The sequence below is a fragment of the Apus apus genome, chromosome 4, assembly GCF_020740795.1.
Source record: "Apus apus isolate bApuApu2 chromosome 4, bApuApu2.pri.cur, whole genome shotgun sequence".
Classification (NCBI taxonomy): domain Eukaryota; kingdom Metazoa; phylum Chordata; class Aves; order Apodiformes; family Apodidae; genus Apus; species Apus apus.
The window spans coordinates 14,543,143-14,563,726 of record NC_067285.1 but is presented as its reverse complement, the minus strand read 5'-3'; the positions used below and the strand labels follow the sequence as shown (position 1 = coordinate 14,563,726).

The following is a 20,584-nucleotide window of genomic DNA, read 5'->3' as shown; positions in this document are numbered from 1 at the left end:
CTAGCAAGGCAGCATTCATGAGCAGAATGAAACTTGACTGACTCAAGTGCTTCAAAGGAGGGATAACAATTCAACAGCAGAAAAAAGCACGTGCATGTAAAATGTATGATTTTAAAATATACTGTGTAAATTGTTAATTATGAAAAGCAGAGTAATGAGACTCAAAACTCCACAACTCAATTATCCTGAGCTACTACAAGACAGACCATTGCAAACTGAAAGTTGCTGTAAACAGGGAAGTCTGCTCTGCAGCATGTCTTCAGTGTTTTGAAGCTATGACTACTGAATACCTGGCACTTTAATCCATGATAAATCCAAGTCTTCACTGAATGGGCTGATCCCACTCATCCTTCCCTCCCCTCAGATGCTCACTCATCTTGCATTTGCATAGTAACGTGACAAGATAGTTCAGGGATCTGTTTCCTGACCCAAAACCCCATGCATCTACACAAAGCGAGGACACTAGCACAAACGGGGTGGGGTATGATCACCCTTCTCTACAGTATTTAAAATTGACACTAGATTTTAAAATACTGTGTAACCATGGATTGTATTTTTACAAAAAAAATCACTTCCACTGCTATGCACACCCTGGAGGTATATTCTGTTTTCCTGTGGAATCAGGACCTTTCCTGAAGGGTTTTCTATATTCGCCAGCATTAAACAACCATACACTTCCATATTGCTCATTTAGGTTAAATGAAGTAAAATTGTGATTTTTTTCAGGAATTATCATCAGAGTTACTGCCCAAACCTGTATCTACTATAAATACAATGCAAATTCACAGTTTGACGAGATCTGCAGGTGGACTTCAAATTTCTCCAAAGTCAGGGTGAAATGCTTTATGAGAGTTGCTCTAGCATAACCTCTCCACTACTTAAAAGGGAAAAAAAAAAAAGGCTACTGAACACATCCTGTTGCATCTTCTACACACACTAGACATCAAATTTAGGATATATCTACTAAAATAAATACACTTCAATATTTTCCACTAAAATAGGGATATTTTACAGAGAATCAATTCACGCCTTTTCAGAAATCTGACCCTCTACAAGCTTGGCTACATGACTGTCATGCAATATAGTTAAAAAAAAAAGATAGCATAATGTTTAACTATATTCTGGAAAAAGAATAACTCATGGCTCATAAGCCAACAATCATTCTATTAAATATTCATGAGAACTGTTTTCTGATGTTGATTTCCTTAAAAGAAAGGTTCTCAGATTAATGTATCTAGGCAAATATCTATGCTGTCCTAATCCTTAAGTCATTAACCGAAAACAAAAAGCTTTTAGAATAGCTTTTTTTCCCATATAACCATTATTTGAATAAGTTTAAAAACAAAAACAAACCCCAAACAAAAAAACACAGAACTTGCCTACCTTCCCCTGTCAGTCTCTCCCCAAACACTATTCCTCAAGTTTCTCACTAAAACTTTAGTAAGCAAAGGCTTCAAATGATTATGCTTCCTTCTCTCTCATGGGAGATGACAGGTATGTACTTACCTGAAACTGTTTTTTACCTAGAGTGGGAAAGATTGTGTCCATTTCCCAAAAATGCTTTAAGATGTATTAGAAAGACTACTAGAATTTAGTCTGGAAATATATAGCCATTATTTTCCTTCAGATAGATCTATTAGTTATGTTTACTTTCATCCCATAAAAAATAAAATAATAAAATAATAAAAAATCCAACAACCACCAGAAGCAACTATTTAAGGCTATATTTTAATGGAAAAAAATTATTTCATTGCTGTAGCTGACCTTTCATTTTTCTGTCAACTAAACTAGCTATACCATTTAATATGGCACTCACTGCCCACTTAATCCAGATATAGAACAACAAAAACTTGTTAATACTTTGCTTTAGATTCACTTTTCCATCCTTCAGTGGATTCAAACAAGGCAAGTCATTATACAGCTATTAAAGTATTATCTCCTTTCCTAAAAGCATTCTTTGTGGAGTTTGACCCTCATTTATGCTAAATCTAGATTCTCAAAGAGACCTAGTTTTAGAGAGAGATTCATTTGCCTTTACTGGCTCCAAGAGGAAAGACTCTTGGGATATTTCAAGGCTATGATATCCCACTAGCTCATATTCAGCTCTATCTTGCCCTGACCTAACAGGAAGGAGCTACCTGAGTAAATGAACGTGTTACCAAGCAGATTCAAAGTCTGTAGACAAGAATTCTGTGTGTCATTTTGGAAATGAAAGTAAGCCCCCTCTGTGAGACCACCTGAAGCAAAAGATTATATTCCCAAGACCATCTGACTGATTAAGCTTTAGCCCCCAACCCTACATTGAGCACAGACCAACAGCAAACAGTGGACTAGTTATTGCCCTGATAGCCAAAGCCCATTTGCACGCTGGCTACCAAGCTGACAGAAAGCGGAATTTGTCCACAGGAGACCTTCATTTGTCACACCTAGCCACAAGCTGCTCTAGCAGGCACTAATGCCCCTTCACAACCACTGGGAATTAACAGTTTGTAGCTCAGAGGCACAGGACTCCACTTGCATGGATTCCTCCTACACACAGCTAAGGTCCTATGTGCCCTGCTCAACCTAACCTAGGGCTTCTCAATAAAGCCAAGGCTTATTAAACCTCAGCTTCAGAACTCAGCTTACAAAGTGACCCTGATACAGCTGCACTGGCAAAATTATGGGGTAGCAAACCAGTGTTCAGAGCAAGAATTATTTTTGGTTTGTATCACCAAAAGGAACCCAAAACTATGCAATAAATAGAGCACTCTCAACCCTTCAGGTCTGCCAGTACAAACCAGCTCTGAAATTCGCTATCTGCTGCTTACAGGCAGAATCATGAAAACCCTCCGAGGCAGCACCATGGCCTGACAGCAAAGATCTATTTGCCTTAAAGATGAGATCAAAGAATCACTTATATCTTCCATCAAATTTAACACGAATGAACTGTTTCTCCTCCCTTACAAAAATGGAAAGCCCTCCAAGTTCCATATACTAGAAGGACTGTTAGAAATGAACTTTAAGCAGGATTTAGGGTTAGGATGCTGAAATGCCCATGAACATAAGGAGAAGGTGATGGTTTCTTAGGAACTAGTATTTTTGCATAGACTTTTTTTTTTTTTTTTAAGTAGGCTTAGTAGTTTTAGTCCTTGGGGTAAAAAAAAAAAAAGTTTCCAAAAATAACTGCTTACTTTCTGAAGTTTGTGAGGTGTCATCACAAGCGCATTTAGCTGCTAAAGTTCATCAACATGACAGTAAGTGTAGACCAAAGTAGCTGTGATCGACTTCTCCCTACATACCTTCCCCTCCACCATCTCCCATTATATATAAAGCTGCATAAGGCATTTCCTATCCTAGGGACAGGAGAAGTCCTTGGGCTACGAAGGGTTGAGAAAATTTAAAGTCCTATTTGCTATTCTTATTTAGAGTACAGAACTCAGTTCAAAGTACAAGCAGCAAGAAGATATGAATTCAAGATTAGTCACAGGCAAAACAGATGATTTAGGAACAAGAACCAATCTGTTTGTTACATGCAAGGAGCGCAGCCTCCACGGGAAAGTAGACGACAGCTCTGCAACATCTTTAACTTACAAAGTCAATTTTTAATCTAATTTGAAACTGAGTAACTTGTTGAGCAGAGTAACCTCTGAACTCTACATTCAATTTTGAACTGATAGAGCACTGAGTCTGTGACCTCAGCTACGGTTCTAGTAAAGCAGAGTGAGCTGGAAAAGTGGCCAGGAAGGAGACTAGTTGGGCTTCAACACCCAGGAGTGCAGCTTAATGTCCATTCCATACCTTAAACACCTTCTAGTCATTTAATTAATAAATACCTGTTTTCTTGAGACCAGAAAGTTGGTGTGTCTGTTGCTTCAGGGTATCTGCCAAGGCACCACATTGAGAATACACCAGTTTACACTCAAGTCTGTGTGTTCAAAGCTCCCTTTGTAAGGGAGGAGTACTAATGAAATCTTTAGATACAACACAAAATCTATAGCAGGATTTTGTCCTTCACATCAAGGTTCTTGGAAGAAAAAATACAGAAGCTTTGAGTGCAGAGAGTGCAGCACTTAAAACAGACCTACTTAATGCTACTCCAACTTTGTTCCAGAAGTTAGCTTTCAAGCTGAATTTCTCCAGGGTTTATCTCCTGGTGTGAGAAGAGAGATAAAACTCAATCCTAATCTAATAAATTACTAAATATCAGCTTATCCTCCTTAACACTTACAGCCACTTCAGAAAGGAAAAACAGTCCTTGTTTACAAATAATTTAGAGCAGTAATTTTCAAACTGTGGACTCACAAAAAGCAAAAAGACCCCAAGCAATTTAAACTACTCGCAATAGGCTTGTTTTTCCACAGCTGCTTGCCAACTCCAGGTTGAAAACCACAGATTTAAGAGAGCCCTGGCAAAACATAGTTCTTCCCTCAATGAGTTTGGCTTGTTCAAGAAATAAACAGGGCATTCCTGCTGAATTCAAAAGATCACATGCAAAATGAACCTCCACATGGCCTGTCAACTGAGCACTGAAGCTGCTCCCTCCCAAATTGCTGCACATCACTAAAGCAACACTGCAGACATGAGGCCAAGGGATTAGATTTTGTAAAGAGTTTGCAAAAATACTCCTGTAAGATATAATAACCAGGTTCTCACAGTTTCTTACCACACAGTACCAGATTATTACATTTGTATTACTTTGTATCCTTGCATAGGAAGACAAGGAGGACATAAAAGTATATATAAAAAAAACCCCACCAAAACAACCAAGAGGAGTGTGCAGGCAGTAGTTGGATATTTAGTCAGGAATACCAAAAGTGTTACGTTTGCTATAAGTTTGTTCCCCTAGTCTAAGTTCAAATACCCTAAACATTCATTGGAAACATGAAAGTCCTTCCAAGAGGCTTTTCACATTCACAAAGGCTTGGTACACCCACCTTATGCAACTAATTTTAAAGCATGGAGACTCATCTAAGCCTACATATAAGCACTATCTCACACTTAGTTTTTCCCCTCACACTTTTCTGTCCTTTATTGAATCTTGTAATATTTTGAAATACAGTAAGCTACAGTACACAGATGTACAATACCCACTACAGTCAGCTAAAATGTTTCACTGTCAGTTGAACAGGAGTACAATTTTCCAAAGGAAAACATTTAAAACCAGCAAGGGGAATGCCCCTTACTTAGCAGTGAGGTCAATTAGATCAAGAAATAATCATCAAAACAAAAGTGCACAAGTTTTCTCCAAGATAAGTCTTCCTTGCTGCCTATTTTGGAAGTGAAGACTATCAGATGAATGTTTTTCCATGAAAAAATATGCAAGACCTTTGTAAGAAACCCCAAAACAGAGCTTATAGTATCATATAAACTTACATTTCACTAATCACTTCAAAACAGAAAAGGTAGGGATAAGGCAGCTATGCTCTTGTTCTGAAGGATATAAGTGGAATACTTGCTTTAAGAATATTGCTTTTAAGTTTTCTTAGGTCAGAAAAGGAAAGTACCCCCATGCTTTTTTATTCTCTTTCTTTTGCAGAGCAAAATGGAAGTTATTAAGCATTCACTTCTCTAAAACTTTTTCTTCACACAAAGGATACAATGCCATGTTTTCTGAAACACATCTAAGAGATCATGATAAGGCATCACCTAGAAAGCAGCTTTCAACATTTTTGCCACAGTTACAAAACTTAACCCAGGAGATGACCAAACTTTAGACAAGGTCTACTATAACACTATCTTCAGCTTGTTCATGAAAAGGACAAAATTGCCAAATAAGTCAAGAACCAAGCAAGCCAGCTTGCTACCAGCATTTAAGCAAAGGCAGTAAGGTCTAATCACAACCCATTTTGTGTATTCCAATATATTTATATATTTCTTAAGAGGAGCCTAAGACTGCAGGACACAAGGCACAGGCTAAGAGAGGGCTCTTCTGGCCACAAGCCTCCCTGGCTGAAGCATACAAGCACATTGCTCTGGCTATCCCATGATGAAGTTTCAAAACTGACTGACCACATATTAAGAGCAGGGGGAATACGTAACAGCTTTGTGCATATGAATTGCTGCAGAGAGTTCAACACCTGCAGAAGAATGTCCTTGCAAAGAAGGAGGCTGAACTTTAAGAGTCTATGACAGCAGGTAACATAGTAAACTGCTGCCTGTAACATATACACAGTAGCAAAGCAGCACATTGCTAGAGCCTAATGCCTGACACCAGTACATGCTCAGAAGAAACAGGGCAAAGAGCATTACAGTTATGTACTGGCCTGCAAGTATTTGAGTGGGCAATTGCTGGCTGTGAGCTAAAACTTTCACATCCCTTTGTTAGTGTAACTAAAGAAAAAAGAAATAAAGAAATTAAGAATTCTGTAGATGGACTACCTGTTCCTGTTCCTACTCTGACAGTTACTCCACTTTCGAAATAACACCACCACCCTGACCTAGTAGCAGCAGAGGAGGGCGAAAGACCACAGCAGATAAGACTCAGCTACATAATTCTCCAGCTAGATAGTGAAATGCCTGTACTATAAGTGTACACAAAAAGTGATCAAAGAGAACAAGGAAAATCTTCATTAGTAAACTCAACTCAAGAGTTAAGATTGCCTGGTGGCCTCTGATGTCTTTCCACACTGCTGGATTCAGCTTCTGAAAGCTTTCTTTGTTTATGAATACTAGGCTCTTGTCCAGTCCTCTTTTCTCCCTCCCATAAAATATCATGGTCCTCAGGGCATAAGGAACATCCTTTGTCTCCCTGCAAGTCTTCCCTGTGCAGCCACTTTGCCATCGCTTCTGGAAAATTCAACAGGAGTACCATCTTTTCTCTCCTCTGTAAGGGGAAAAATAGATGGAGACATCACCTCATAGAAATTTTACTACATTTTAAATGGTGTCCTGCAGAAATGTTGAAACACCATAACCTACACTTCATCTTCCATGTGTTGGCAGTGTTGATGTGTAGCTTAAATCTCCCACTCATCTTTGAGCACTGAATTTGTCAACTCACCATAAAAGATCACAGAATACTACACAGCACACAAGACAAATTAAATCTGAGGTAAAATTCTCCAAGTAAATAAGAAGGAAGCTGAAGCTTTCATTTGCCAAAAGAAGCTGAGACCACATGGATTTCTTGAAGAGAATAGAGGAAACTCAAGAGGCCTGCAGACATTCTGGGAAGAGATGGTGTAAAGCTGCAACTTAATAATGGAGGTGCTAGACAAGAGCATCCAACATGGTTGAGAAAGCAAAGCCCACAGTTCATTACCAGGAAGAGAGCATGGTATAACCCACAGTGCTTTGAAGAGGAAGAATGAAGCAATCTTCCTATTACTGTAAGTGAACACGATATATGCAGAAATTAGCACTTATTCAGCAAAAGACAACTTGGATTTGTGCATGTGTGACAGTAACAGTCAAATAGCCTTGACTCCTCATTCTCTGCCTCTCCATCCCCTGCAGATGTTGTAGCAAAAAAAAAAATAAATAAAAATTATTGTTTTCCAGTCAGATCTCGTCAGGGAACTGATTCATCAAGCTGCTACACATAGCTGTGGCAGTACAGAGGGGACTATTTAAGCCAGCTTAGACAGCACTGCTGTCAAACATAAGCACAGTCTGTAGTGCAGTTACAAGACAGAAGATGCAAACTAGAAAGGTCCCTGCCTTTGTAGGAGAATGTTGTGTTCGTCCCCTTTCCCTCCACACCATGGATGCGATCCCACCCAGTGCTTCAGATGAGCTCCTCTGCTCATCTCACTCCTAGCTAGGATGACTCTGGTTAGTAACCATGACCAGAATATCAGCTGGTTTTGCAGAGGCTTCTGTCAGTTTAGTAAGAACAAGCACTATCACCAGCTGGCCAGAGGTAGAGCCCACATTGGTTCAACCCATCCATCCAATCCTGCCCTCAGAAAACACTGTATATTTTGTATTTCTCAGAGAATTAGAAATACTCACTCCAGTAACCTCTGAGAACCAAAACATAAATACCTAGGAGGGTGAGGAAGAAGACTGGAAAGTGCCATGTACAATCCTGCAGTAGTGTCCCCTCCAACTCAATCAGCATGACTGGACTATCTTTCTCTATTAAATGCCTGTTTTTCATGAAACCTCTCCTAAACCGACTTTTAGGAAGCACTCTCATTTTTATTTGACATTAGCCATGAAAGAACAAAAGTTCTTAGACATGCACACAAACACACACACAACCCAAGAAAACAAAATGAAAACCAACCAAAAAAAAAAACCAAACCAAAACCCACCACACCTGACTACTTATCTGGATGTCAGATCATAGAGCATTAAGCCATCTAAGTGCTATGCAATAAGAATTCAGACAACTGAGCACAAAGATTGGGATTTTGTATCGCCTATTTATTCTTAATTGAAATGCAGTTATTGTATTTCTGTACATAACAGTATTTAGATTATCATGAATATACAGCAAACTGTCAAAAATGGCTTAAAAAACATGAATAGTCCTTCAGGTACTCTATTAAAATGGTGCTGTACCACAAAGCTGTAAGTCTGTAGTATATATGTCACAATATAAATACTACAAAGATTTTATCTAGGTGGATTTGGACTATTTCCTGCATGCACAGAAAGGATTACTGTAATTCATTTTGAGAACTTCTATTAAAAGTGGATGAACTCTGAATGTCATTCACTTTTTGTTAAAAGCAAAAAAAACTTTGCCTCCTGCAGGATAAACATGTCCCAAGAAGAAAACCTCCCACCTTGCAGTGATAGTTATTACTTCACACAAATTAAAACTATTTTTTTAAAATGCAAAACAAACCAAGCAATTTGGTCTATTCCAAAATTTCATATTGCAGCCACCAGAAGAATTCAAGATGGCATAACACAAAATGATTAGCGATATTTTACTTTTTTAGTATGCTTTTGTTTGGTTGACATCATTCTTGTCAGGATGGAAGCTATTCTTCATTTGCAAATAGGGAAACAAGGGCAAATCTGAAGTGATTTATGGAGAATCCAAAGAGATATTTAAAGCAGATCTAGATTCATCCCCCACAGTTCAACTTCTACCATTCTTCAGATGTATACCATCCTTCCATGCACATTTAAAGCAAAGTTAAATATCAAGCTGTGAATTCCACTCCTTAAAACTAAAGATTTTTATTTTTAAATGACAGCTGCCTCACTTTTTTTTCCTGGCATAAATTTGTCGTAATAGGGCAATTCTCCCTCCCTGTATCTATCCTGCCAACAGGCAAAAGTCTTTGTGTGTAGACCAGATCTTCTCTAACAAGCCTTCAGCTACTATGCTGTGAAGTTTTTGTACAATGGATTTATATTAATAATAATAATATAAAAGCCACAAGCTGCATCTACATTACATGCAGGTTGAAATAAGGCAAACAGTACCATTTGCTGGGGACATGGCTGAGGGCGTATCTAAAACAGATACCAGTTTAGAATAGCACTACATATAAACTTTTCCTTTAGCACAATTTCAGCTTATTAGCTTTTTATTGTTACTTTACATCAGCATCAGGGCTTTAGAAAGCTTTCTCATTTTGGAACACCGAAATACAATCTGCCCTTTGAACCAGAACTATGTTAAACACTTGGAGACACAAGCCTACTTCCAAAACAATGAGATAACACAGCTAACTGTTTGGAAGCAGCAATTAATTCATATCACATACAGACTAGAACTATACCCAAGCAATAATCAAGATAAGAAAATGTAATAAAGATTTCAGAATTATTGAACTGTTATACACTTTCTCTTAATGTTAGCTTCTAATACTTCCTGATGTATCATATTTCTTCCACAGGACCCACACGTTAGTACTAAGTAAGGTCACAGAAGACCACCACCATCCACCAAAGTAGCACACAGAAACAGATGAGGTACTTGGATTGCAGTATTTCATCAGCAACTATCATTTAAAAAAAAAAAAAAAAATTACTTCAGCTCTATTTTACATCTTCAGATTAGAAATTGTATTAGAATGTTACTGGTTTTCCCTTTAAATCATCATTTTGCTCCCAAAACTAGGATGACTGCTGAAGAGAACTAATGCATTCCCTCCCTGCCCCAGGCCCCCAGCACAGGCTGTAATTCAGTAAGGGAGTCTCTCAGAGTGCAGCTAATATTTAACAAAGGGCCAGCCATCACCAGCTAGTAGAAATGCATGCGACCACCTCTAACTATCACTCCAGCAACCACATAGCATTGCAATGTTATTACTGCCTGTACAAAAGGTGTCAGGACAGCTTCCGGGATCTGCTGGTTATCTCCTCCCTCAAACTCAATCTGATCTCATCTACCATTTCCAATTCAGCAAGTGCCTGACCAGCAAGTGCCTGGGAAAGAAAAGAAAGAAGGACTAAATAATAAAATCAGCACATACATTTGTCTCTAGGTATCTGCTTTAGGCCACCAAGACAGATTCTAACACTCAGGGTTGGTACAGTGAGCATATATGTTAGCATCAAATAGTTCTCATCTGGCATATCACGTGTCTAGAATCAGAGTCCTGCCAGGACACCAAGACACTCTGCACCACTCCCAGCTCTCCCCCTGCACTGTAGTTCAACAGCCCAATGCATCTATGTCACTACAAAGAGAGCTTAGAAACCCCTTCCCCATGCTCCCTTCACATCTGGGCCATGGCATGATGCTCCTCAGTTGCATCACTGAACCAATAGAAGTGCCCACTGACCTGACCCCCATCAACAGTACCACCTCCCTCTCCCCAAATAAGGGACTTGAAATGCACCACAAGGAAGGAAGGTTTAAGCCAGATCAGTTCCCTGAGCTACTTCCCACAAAAAGCTGTGCTGGCACAATTGAAGGTGCAACTCTGTGACAGTTCAAGATGATCTTTGTCTCTGCTGCTGTGATCTCACTCTTTTCCTTTCCACCAGCTATGCATTCTCACCCTCTTCCTTGTGCTAGCACTGCTATTCACTTGACCTGACAGTAAGCCAGTTCCAGGAGCTACACTTATCAGAAAATTATTCTCCTTCCCCCCAAATTGTTTTCTGCTAGCATAGCTCCCCTGAATTGGCTCCCTGTGAGCAAAGGTAAAGGAGGTTCTTCAGGTCTCGTGTTTACCTCCTCTTGAGAGCCCAAGTGTAGTTTGACTAACTGTCATGAAGCCACAGTACAACAGAGCAGACTACTGCAGAAGCAAGAGGAGAAAGTGAATTACTGAAGCCATATTTATGGTCAGATGCACTAGTTCAAGCCACAGGCTTTATTTTTTTCAAACTAGCACAGTGTGGTGTTAAGAATGACTTCTAAGGGAATAATGCTAACAAAGAAAATCCCACACACCTCAGGTTTTGTTTCAGAACTCACTATGAACAGATATTTCTGAAGTAAAAAGGATGTTCCCATACTCTGCTTCCCCATATTTATCTATCAGTATTTATTTACAGGAAACAATTCTTAAAGACTTCTACAAACAGCTGAGGTGAAACAGAACATCATTTAAGAGGTTAGCTTCCAAACCTCAAGGAACATTGCCAAAACCCACCTAAAAAGACAACAGAGATGTACTCAGGGAAAGGGGTTAAGATCACAGCATAATTTCAGCTGGATATCCTAGGACAGTGCAATAAACCTTTTATAATTCTATGGAAAAGTATCAAAACCAAAAAAGGTAACAACACATTTATACGACCCAACAATTTATGCAAGATCCATACTAGGAACAGGGCAGGTCCCGAGATCTCATAAAGCTGATCAATTTGAGGTTGAAACTGTTTATGACACTTTGCCACCAAGATAAAAGTCACATAGCATTGTTACACTTTGGACTTTATTTTTTTTTTAATGGTTTTGTACTTTACCTCCAAAAAAATCCCAATCAACTCTGTGCTAAACAGTGTTCACAGAATCTTTTGTTAAGCACACAAGGGACTTTCATAGAGGGAAATCTTTTGGAGGAATAAAACATAAATCAATTTTAAGAATGAGGAAGAGATACAGAAGGGATACAGGAGAAACCAACTTCTCCAGGATCTAGCAATTTAAACGGCTTTAGGGAAGTGGAACAGGGTGTGTACAAATGGGGATAGCTGGGGGGGGGGGGGGGGTGATGGTGTTTGTTTTAAGTTTTAGCACTTAGGATTGCTATGAACTTTAATAATGTAGTGTTTTCCTTGAGTCTGTAGATAACACAAACTTCTCTAGCTACCGAAGATTTTTCCAAAGAGCAGCATAATGAACAGACACAACTCTTGCACTTCACACCAACATAACATTTTCAACAGCAGCTTTGAAACTACTGCTTTCGGTTTGGATTTATTTTTCCTTTATTCCCCCATTTACTTCTCACAGCTACCTGGCAAAACTGAGCAACAGGACAGCAGGACTGAAGGACCAAACAACAAAGCAGCAGGGACTGAGAGGAAGATAAGATGAAATGCTGCAAGTAGGGAATTTAGAAAGGACTAGAACAGGTGATCCCCAGCAGCCAAGGTAAGAGAAGATGAGAAAAGGAGATAGAAGCAAAATAAATCCAGTTCAAGCAGAGGTGGAAGCAAACAAAATATTCTTAATATAGCAAATCTAGAAACAAAATAACAAAATGAAACCCCATAAACTGGATCTAAAAGCATCACTAACTGGTTGGAAAGAAAACCCAGGACTTTCGCGTAGTCTGAGTTTCTGAGCAATGTATTGCCCTTGAATCACTTAACGCTTAAAACAAACTAATTGCCCACATTAATCTGGAGTTAACAAGCACCTAGAGCATGCTTTTATATTACAGAAATTTAAACATTTAAATGAAGCCAAAAATATACAAAGCAGCAGTTGCAACTCCTAGTGTAGCCAAAAATGGTGTTTCAAATCCCTGATAATGAACTAGGATGCTGAGCTAACTGACAATAAGAGGTTTAACTGTGCACACAAGGAAGTAAAGTGAATCTGTGAACGTTATTGCGGATTACCTATGCTGAGCAGTCACTGGCAAATTATGGCCATATTTGCATATTTACAAATAAAATTAGGATTTGTGTTCAATTAAAAGCAGGAGGCCAAACAAGAGGAGATAGACCAGTGTTCTGGTTAGAGATTTTTAAGGTTATACTGGAAGTTCACAGTCTACTGTTGCCAAACCTATGTAACCATCCTTGCAGACACCCACCGCATTCCTGGCCTACAGCTGCTGTTTATGTGTATTTTGGGACCCGTAGAAAAGGCCTCGATTTCTCACTAGGGAAAGAAAAAAAGGGCAAAATCTGTGTTTTGAATGGAGAAAGTTACTGAAGATGAAAGGATGTCGGGGACTTATTTAAAGAAAAAACCCAAGTATTTGATTGCAAGGAGCCTGCACAACAACAAATGCGCACGAGAGCAGAGGAGGGGGGGGGGGGGGGGTGGAAAAGCGGGGGGGAAGGAAAGAAAAGCAATCACACATCCTTTTAACCCCCGCGGCCCCGCGCGGGATTCACGCCGTCAATCCGGCACCCCGATCCACAACTTTCCGCCGGCCCCGCCGCCGCGCTCCCCCCTTCCCGAGCCCCCCGGGGCTGCTCCCGCCGGGGCGCGGGGCGGGCGCTGCCGGCTCCGCGGCCTCCCCCTTCCCTCCCTCCCTCCCGCCTGGCCTCCCGGCGGCGGGCCGGGCCGGGCCGGGCCCGCCTCACCTCCCGCGGCGGCGGATGGGCAGTGACAGGCCGGCCGCTCCCGGCCGCGCCGTCAACAAGTTTGAAGGGGCCGCGGCCGGCCCGGGCGGGGAGGAGCGGGCGCGGCGCTGACAGGGGCCGCACAAAAGGGCAGGGCAGGACCCCCCGCCCGGCTCCCTCCCCGGCGAAGGGCGGGGCCCGGCGCGGCGCCGCTCTCCTCACGGCGGCGGGGGGAGGGGGCGGGCCCGCAGGCCGCGGCGCCGCTCGCCTCCCGGGCCCCCACCCCCACGGCGGAGCCTCCCCCCGCCGCCGCCGCCGCCGCCGCCGCCGCGGGGCCCGGCCCGGCCTCCCCGCCGCGCCGCCGTCCCTCACCTACACAGTGAATGAGCTTGTGTCGCCACGAATCGAGCTGGTGGCGGACGCCGCGCCTCTCGATGGAGCACTGCTGCCGCCCGCACGGGCTCGCCATCTTCTGGGCGGCGGGCGGGGGTGGGGGCGGCGGCGGGCACGGCCGGGGGGGGCAGGGACGGGAAGGAAGGGCCGCGCGCGCCGCGCCGCGCCACGCCCACCCGCCCTCAGCGCCCGCCTCGCCGCGCCGCGCCACGCAGGCGCCGCCGCGCGCCCCGCCCCGCCCCGCCGCGCGCCTGCGCTCGCGCAACGCCGCACGCAGCCCCCCCCTTCCCTCCCCCCACCTCCCGCACGCGCGCACACCCCCGCCGCCCGCACGTGCGGCACCGGCGCACCCCCCCCCCCCCCCCCCCGGGGCGGGGCGCCGGGTCAGCCCCGGCGGGCGCCGCCTGCCGGCGGGGAGCGGGGCCTGAGGGGACGTGGCAGCCCCGGGGGGGTCACCATCCCTGCACCCCTGCGGGGTCTGTCTCAGCCCCCGATGAGACATCCCACCCGTGAGGGATCACCATCCGCTGGAGAGGCGTTCCACCCTGGAGTGACTGTCCCCGAGGGAACGTCCCGCCTCAAAAGAGCCACTGTCTCCCGAGGGGACCCCTGAGGGAATGTCCCACCCCTGAGGGGACATCCCACTCCCAGGGACCGCACAGTTTTCTGTCAGGAAGAGTTAAAATCTTGTCCACTCCCCAGTGTAGTTAAGACCACCAGGTTTATTGGTGGCCGCGATGAAGAGGAAAGACACTTGGCTGTGGTGGCCAAAAGACCTCCGGATACTGATCCTGCAGCACTGACTCCCTGACAAAGCCACCTCCTGTGTTTTAGCAGTGACCAGTTGCCCTTCAGCCTTACACCACAAGAACAGTGTCAGCCGTAAGGGGGTTGATGATGCAACAACACCACTTCTGATGGCAAGCAGCGAGCATGTTGACAGGCAAGGGACAAGGAGTGGTTAGTGCCTGCTGCCTGTGAAGGAAGACAACACTGGCAACAGCTTTCTGGAAGCCCAGTGGGTGAGCTTGGGAAAATGAAATGTTGTAGCCCAAAACCTGCAGCAAGGCCACAGACAAAACCCAGGACTTCTGGCCGTCATTTCCCCACCGTGACCACAGGAGCAATTACCCTCACCTTGCCAAGCCTCACCACGGTCAGGCTGTTTGAAAGCCAGAGAGGTCAAGGCTGGCTGTTTGTGGGAGTAGGATGTCCCAGTAAAATATTTCCTGTGGATATTATAAAGTTTTTAAGCTTTTCAGGGGCAGTCACAGATGCAGTAAGTTGGTTGTCTTATTCAAAAGGAACTCCAAGAGGATCAGAACAGGCTCTTGGTACACACAGGACAGCAATGAGCCTGTCCTACAAAAGGAAACCAGAACAGCTCAGTTTGGCTAGTCCAGCAAAAGGAAAGCAAAACCAAGGTATGAGTGTTCTGCCAGTGTGCCAGGGAAGCTCCAGTGGGGAAAGGGTGTAAATTTCAAGGAAGGGACAAAGCTACCTGAAGCCAAATGATAGCGTAAGTACAGATTATTAATTGGTTCTTTTCCTGTGGAGAAGGTCAGAGAGTGATTTCTAACTGTAGCAGGTGGAACTTCCCAGAGCAGAGAGAACCAGAGTAGCAAGAGGCAAGAAACCTGTTTCAAGATGCAGCTTCCTTGTGAAGAGGGCAATATGTAGCTTGTTTCATGAGTGGAGAAGCCAGGTTTAGAAACCAGGGAATCCCAGTTCTGGTTTGAAAGTCATTAGAGGTGATAAGAAGGAACAAAGTCATGACTTGTGGAGAATTTATCTGCTACAAACAGCAGAAAAGTTCTTTGGGCAACTCTGCTCAGGAGTGATCCCCTTAGCTGCACCTCACTCCAGTTACAGGTGTTAAACTGGTCTTCTTTCCACCTCTATTTCGGTGTGATGAGCTATTGAACTTCATGTGTCTTCACTCCTAACACACCAGTGTTCCGTGTTCCTCAATCCACTTGCATCCAGGCAGCACTGAAGTGCTCTTTTAAGCATCTTTTCTTAGCCTTCCCCCTAACACCAGTCTTTACACAGCCTCCACATGGCCCTCCTTTTCCTAGGGTGGACAAGATCAATTTTTGTAGACCCTCCTTCTGTGGCAGTTTGACTATTGCCCAGATGGTATTAGCTGTCCTTCAGACCTCCTGGTGGGTTCTGCACATACTTTCCTTGAGCAAGCACAAAGAGAATTATGTATTCTTTTCCACAAAGCACGCCCACTCTCTGGAGAAAGTACCTTGCCTGAAAGTCACATCCTACACCTTTGAGTCATGAGCCTTGGTTGCTTTAACTCTTCTGGCTGTGCCCTGCAGCTCTATCACCTGCCCTGTGGCTGGAGGTTAGTGGTCCCACAGCAGAGCTAGCAGGAAGGAACTGTGCACTGGCTGGCACATCTTGCTGTGGTTTTGTTGTCTCTAATCTTGAACCCCCCAGCACTTAATACAGAGTTACAGTTTTGTTGTTCTCTTTTTTGCAATCCTTTGTTCCTAAGCTGATGTTTAGATAGCAAACTCTCAGAGATAGCCCCACTTGTCTATTCTGTGCTGGTGTAGCACCTACCAAAAAGCTTCTGATCTCCATCTGGGACATGTATGAGGTAAAACAGTCAGTAAGTGAGTATGATTATTAACTCATTTCCATACCCTGCTGCCCACCCCAGGGTTAATCAAGACTCTTAGTGTGATAACAACAATTTGGATTTCTTACCCACTGCCAAAGCAGAAGAAGATGAGGAAAGCATGGACCAGAGGATCCAGTACATAAGGCAGGAGAAAGTGCTTGAGAGCTAAAGGAAGGGAATGGTCCTGTAATCTAAAAAGCTTTTCATTCCACAGGCCTCCTGTGAAGAAGGGCAAACAGAGAGAGAGGCCCATTTGAAAAAAGGGCAGCAACATCTGGAATCGCCAGTTAAAACTTTCGTGTTCAGAGGGGTGGAGAAGGGTGTAAAGAACAGTGAGGCTGGCCTCAGGACACACAGGAAGAGCGACAGCTAAGTGAGCAATCCCCAGCATCCCAATGCAATGGCAAATCAGACTTGATCCCAGAAGTAGGCTGGACCAGGTCTGATACATGAAAGCCTGCACCATGCTGCCACCAACACCACTGAACAGTTTTTTTCTAAGCAAAATGGATCCACCATTTTCTTGGCCAACACCATCAGCAGGCCGCAGCAGCCACTCCGCCCGCTCCTACAAACATCTCAGCACAAACTCTCTAGCTGGGACAGAGCTTCAGCCTCCCCCTGCTTCCCCACCAGCCATGAGACTTGATGCAGTGGGAGTTTTTTTCCCCATTTCACAGTGGTTCCCCTTTGATGTTAATTGTTTGCAGGCAAAGCTTAGTAGAGAGCATAGCTGTTCTCTGGTTCATCTGCTGGTTACTACTGAGCTGCCCAGACCAGTGGAGGAAAGGCTTTGATGTTAATGAGCTGCAGACAATTTCACTTAACACCAAGCAGGGCCTGGCATCTCAAAGGTAAAACTTTCAAGGCAGATTCTACGGCAAATCTCTCCAACATCCATTTTGCTATAGGAACAGAAAATACATAGAAAGACATAGAAAGCAGAAACCTGTCTTCTCACCCAGTCTTGCACCGTGCCCTTTATTTTTACAGCCCCAGAGATGCCAGAGGCAGGGAAGTAGGAGGAATAAAAAACGGCCCCATTGAATCAGATGGTCTTTATGGGATAGAGTGGAAGCATGATTTACTCACACACACTGCCTGTAAACTGCTCACCTCTCTGGTCCTGCAGTCTGAAAACATGGAAATAGGAGAAGGGGACACTACAAATTGCTGATCTGGTTCCGGTGTGGCTGGTGCTCGCAGAAAGCCCATTCCGAAAGTGGCACCTTTAGCACAGCAGATGTCTGAGTGAAATGGGCAAGCTGCAGTGAAGTGAGACTGTCCTCTTTCTTAAGTGGATTTGCCAGTGAAACACTTTTCTGTAGGTCTGCTACAGGCAGCAGCACACTGCCAAGTGCATGCAAACCCATGGGCCAGCGAAGGGTCCCCTCAGAGGCAGGGGACAAAAGAGCACATAGATGTGTGGCAGCTTCCCTGGGTTCAGTCAGCCTTTCTCATGTACCACCAACAAGGAGGTTGGGATTCCTCTTGAGGGTAGCAGGTAGCACCTCATGTGCTTGAGGGAGAGCCCAAATTAGGCAGCGCTCCTGCTGTGGAGAGATGGTGTGGGAAGCAGAAAAAGGCAAAAAAGAAATCTGCCCATTGGAAATCTGCCCAGAGAGGCTGTCCCACCCCTGAAGTGTTCAAGGCCAGGATGGACAGGGCTTTGAGCAACCTGGTCTTGTGGAAAGTGTCCCTGTCCATGCAGAGTTGGAACTAGGTGACATTTAAGGTCCCTTTCAACCCAAAGCATCCTGTGATTCTATAAATGTGGGGTGCCACATAGGCAAGCAGTATTTGAATCCCAAGTATGAACAAAGCCAAGTCACAAAAAAGGCACACATTCAGTTTTGTAATCCTCAGCCAGTCATCAGCAAATTGTTTTTACCGTATAGCACAAACTCTCCTTCTGTCCACACACTGTGAGCTTCTGAATGAAGCAGCAGCCACCCAGTCCTCTGGGGAGCCCCAGCCAAGCAGAACCAAATGCAAGCTATGTCCCATCAAGTAGAGCAAAAAATGAGATCTCACTGAAGGTTAAAGAGAAACATGTTGTCTTCTGAGGTATCTGGCTTAATTCCAATACATTACCTTTATCAAATTACTTATAGTAATAAAAGAGATATTACATTCTCAGTTTTCTTGCCAGGACAGGATTGTTCCCTGCAGCAATCTTTGGATTACAAAGGTAATATAATGCAAGCAAAGACCAAATGCTTGTCCCAGGTCCATTCCAAGGAGGAGCTCACACAAATGTGAACTGAACATCCTAACACTGAAATAAAACCTAACAAAGCAGTTAGGGTTTTTTGCCTGGAATTAAGAAAAAGAAAGTTACATCATAGAGGAGACCATGACTGATGACAGGCCAAGGAGACAACACTGCACTTCGGAAAGTCTACCCGAGTCAATGGGAAGAGGTACAAAATTAACCTTTGACAACGCATTCAGCGTTTGCTGTGCAGCAAAAGTCAGTCCCAAAAATCACTCAACCCAAGCAAAGCTCGTGTGCCGTATTTTGACACTATAGATGTAACTGCACCTCCAAAGTCCTGCAAGAGATGAGAAAGCAGATGAGAGGCGGTCAAGTTGAGGACAGCACAGAGTGATGCACACCATGATCCGTGGACAGTGGGAAAGGAAAGATTGGGATCTACACTGCTTGGCAGTGGTCTGCAAAGCACCATAGAGTGCATGCAGGATGGACGAAGAGGGCAGCAATCAGATCCCTTTTTCAGAGGGTGTGCAAGAGCAGCTTCACTAGAGATGGACAGACTATTAGCCTGAAAGCAAGAGAGATATTAAGTAAGTTTAGGACAGATTTCAGAGCATAAGACAATGTGTTGCAAGGAATTGTAATATTAATGTAAACAGAAAGCAACAGATTTGGAAGGTAGACAGAAGCAATCTGGGGTTTACAACAGAGAGTTCATCTCCATTAAAGAAACAGGAAATCTTGCACGCAGCAAGATGAGCAGTAGGTCAACCTGCAATTATTTTGAGAGCATAGGAGACATTCACCTAAAACCAGGATAGAGCTGAAACAGCCAAGCTGTCTGCACCAAATTTGACTTGAGATAGCTGTTTTGTCTTTATCAGAGTCTCAGGATGGGTTTAAAGACAAACAAAAATATCAAGAATAGGGATATTTTAGGAAGATAATAGATAAAACCCTTCATTAACACACAGATGCCCTCCAAATCCAAATAAAGACACACACAACCCTCAAGATGAGAGTTGCTGATGAATACAACACTGAGTATTTTTCCACCCTGGATGTGTCCACAAGGTTTTGCAACTGCCCTTGGCAGAGCAAAGCATGAGATTGCAAGATACATTTTCCTTCGGCTGTTGCTGAGGCTGTGTCTGGCTCCTGCCACGACCCAGAGGAAGGGAGACTGTTCTGTTCTGTGTGATTTGCTCCAGTACCACTGTCCCTTGCACATTCTAAGCACTTCTCCTCTGTACAACACACACATCTGCACGAGGCAGCACAGCTGGTCATACGTGTGAGAGATGGATGAGCCATTTTGCTGCTAAAGGAACAGTCAACCACTAGGTTCTGCTTTTCCCCCACTTGAGGGGAGAGGGTCAGATACCCCTTGTCAGTGTCAGTGCTCACTGTCAGGAAATTGGCAGGAACTTAATCAGCTTAGGTCTGATTCAGTAAAATTTGCAAGAATGGTGGCAATATCTGTATAGTTCCAAATCTCTTAGCAGGGTGATTAGCAGACAACATGGTCTTGTGCGTGTCAATTCATTAAGGAGCTTGGCCAAAACCACAAATGCTACAGAAACAGGAGAGAAGCAAGGGGAACAGGCAGTTGCACCTTACCAGCAACCTGACTGCTGCAGTGTCCTCAGAATGAAGGTTACAAAGAGCTGGAGAACTTCAAGTTACTCATGAAAGAGCCCCAGACCTGAAATACTGCAACAATAGAGGCAGCACTCAAGAATGGC

The 20,584-nt window shown here is 43.8% G+C and overlaps 1 protein-coding gene across 4 annotated transcripts in view; it reads right to left on the bottom strand.

The window, feature by feature from the left end:
• Positions 1-14,083, bottom strand: part of LCOR (ligand dependent nuclear receptor corepressor) — an 82,623-nt gene extending 68,540 nt beyond the window's left edge. For 3 of the 4 annotated variants that reach the window (XM_051616718.1, XM_051616719.1, XM_051616721.1), the window contains exon 1: positions 13,963-14,083. The gene's annotated coding sequence lies outside the window, so the exon portion shown is untranslated. The remainder of the gene's footprint in view (positions 1-13,962) is intronic. The other variant, XM_051616720.1, reaches the window with a different exon arrangement.
• Positions 14,084-20,584: the final 6,501 nt, after the last annotated feature.